The 2,735-nt window shown below is 38.7% G+C and overlaps 1 pseudogene; it reads right to left on the minus strand.

The window, feature by feature from the left end:
• Positions 1 to 697: 697 nt before the first annotated feature.
• On the minus strand, positions 698 to 1,116 carry LOC110221498 (small ribosomal subunit protein eS25 pseudogene; annotated as a pseudogene).
• Between the last annotated feature and the right edge of the window lie 1,619 nt (positions 1,117 to 2,735).

Here is a 2,735-nt window from a genome sequence, read left to right on the forward strand (position 1 = left end):
AGCTAATGATTATAAAGCAGACTTTTCTAATACTTTTTGGTAACTGTTGGTAACTGTTTTTCACTCATTTAACAAATAGGAATGCCTTTGTCCATTTCATCAAACTGTTTTTATTAGTAATAATAAGGTTAGTAAGAGTCTACTAATTTAAATTACTTTCTTTGAGAAAAAGATGCCTGCTTTCTGAAACATCAATACAAAGGCCATCTCTGAGCCCCACTCGCTTACTTGATCTTTTTTTCCTAAGTGCTTGGAGAAATGTGAGTTACTTTACTGGAACTTTTTAGTTGCTTATTACTTAAAGAGGTGCCAGGATTCAACTCTAGTACATCTTTCCAGGGTAGTTTTCTCTGTGTTGTTGTAAAAGTCACCACAGGGTGTTGTATGTGGTTTTTCATATCATACCAAGCATCTAAAACATTTTTGAATCTTTTCCCTCTTGATTCAATATCATTGGGCCCCTAAGCTTTAGTTACTTTCTAATGGTTTTCCCCTTCTATTTCATCAAGCTATCATGTAGGCTGATACACACACACACACACACACACACACACACACACACACGTTATATATGTATATATATATATATATATATATATATAGTATGTGTGTATGTATATATCTTTGTGAGAGGAACATGGTGGTGTAGCAGTACCAGCAGCAGCAGTAATAGCAATGATAAGCATTTGTATAGTACTTTTTTTTTTAGTTCAGTAAGTTTATTTTTGAAAATGTACACAAATGTTGAACCATTTCATGCATCTTCAGCAGCTGGAGCATCTCCACCCTTGGTGTTCCTGGTATAGATCACTTGTGCTCTGTGTTTGGAAACTAGCTTAATCAGACCTTTACTAAGCAGTTCTGGGCTAGAGAACCCCAGATCTTCAGTCTCTTGGAGACTATTGCAGGGGTGATAAGTTTATAGTTGGGGACCTCCTTGGAGAGTTTGTCATACATTGCTTTGTCAAACAGAGCCAGGTTGTTGAGCTTGTCTCGAACTTTTCCCTTGGACCACTTCTTCTTAGCCTTGCCCCCAGACTTGTTCATGGGATCTTTGTCCTTCTTGGCTGACTTGCCGGCATCTTTCTTCTTCTTATCATCCTTGGGCGGCATGGTGAGGCTTCAGGAACTCCCGTTGCTGCCACCTCCAAGCTAAGATGTTGGACAGAAAAGGACTTTTTTTTTTTTTTGCAAGGCAGTGGGGTGAAGTGACTTGCCCAGGGTCACACAGCTAGTAAGTATCAAGTGTCTGGGGCCATATTTGAACTAAGGTCTTCCTGAATCCAGGGCCAGTGCTCTATCCACTGCACCATCTACCTGCCCCATTTGTATAGTACTTTAAAGATTGCAAAACATTTATCTCATTTGATTCTCACAACTCTGAGAGAGAGGTGCTATTATTACATCCATTTTGCAGATTAGGGAACTGAGGCTGAGAAATCAAGTAATTTGCCTAGGGTCACATGGTAGTAAATTTCTGGGGACAGAACTGAAACCCAAAGTCATCTTGACTCCAACTCAAGCATTCTAGGCACCATGCCAACTCGATGCCTACGTTGAAAGTCAGGAGCTCTGAAGGCTATTTCTGACTTTATCATTGATTTGGTGTGACCTTGGGAAAAGTATTTCAGTTCTTTTGGACCTTTTTTTTTTTCATTTTTTTGAATGAGTAGTACAAATGATCTTTAAAGTCTCTTTCAACTCTTTTGATTCTTTATTGCTAAGATCTGTCAGAGGAATGGGAGTCAGAATCTTTAAGGAAATGGTGGATTCTGTATTACTCCAATTTATTTATACATGTTGAACAAGTATAAGGTAAGTGCCTTAGAGAAAACAAAAAGGTTTTAAAAACCATTCACTAGTGTGGAATTGCTTCAACTGGAAGATATCTGCCCACCAAGTGATATAATTACAGCATCTCAAAGGTGGAAGGGACCTCAGCATCCATTTAGCCCAGCTTGTACCCTAAAAAGAATTCCTTCTGCCATAGACCTGACAAATTGACATCCAGTCTTTGCTTGGTAACTTCCAATGAATAGGAACTCCCCGCCTCATTCCATTTTGGAATGGCTGTGCTATCTGGGAAGATTTTCTTTACTTCACATCTAAATTAGTCCATTGGCTCTTTCCATTTCTCCTAACTAGGGCCAAGCAGAATGAGCCTAATCCTTTTTCTTTATGATAGCCCTTGAACTGCTCTTTTTGAAGTACTTATCATTGTCTTGTCTTCAGGGTAAATTATTTCAATCCTACATTCACTTCCCATGTGACTTGATATTCAGGGTCTTCACTCTTCCGTTGTGTTCTTCCAGACCCTCTTCAGATTTTATTCTATACCTAATATATGTTTCTCTAGATGTGTTCTAAGTGGGGAAGAGTATAGTGGGACTGTATCCTCCCCAGCTGTGTACATTATTCCTTTCTTTATTTAGTCTACAGTTTAATTGATTTGCTTTGCTGCCTATGTCATCATAGCAACACACTGTTGTGCTTATAGTCCACTAATAGCCCTAGATCTTGTTCAGAGCTATCTAGCCCCCTGCCCTCCAGTATTGTACTTTATTGTGAACTTGATTTTTTTTTAAAAGTCCTTGTAATACAACTTATCCCTACTGAATTTCACCTCATTGAATTTGGCCCATTGGGATCTTGGAAGTCTGCTTGTGTATATGTTCTCATACTCATAGTCAATCCAGATTTGTTCATTAACGAGCTATCATTGTAACAACAGCCTC

This window comes from Phascolarctos cinereus, unplaced genomic scaffold (genome assembly GCF_003287225.1).
Source record: "Phascolarctos cinereus isolate Bilbo 61053 unplaced genomic scaffold, phaCin_HiC Scaffold_3;HRSCAF=262, whole genome shotgun sequence".
NCBI classification, from domain to species: Eukaryota; Metazoa; Chordata; class Mammalia; order Diprotodontia; family Phascolarctidae; genus Phascolarctos; species Phascolarctos cinereus.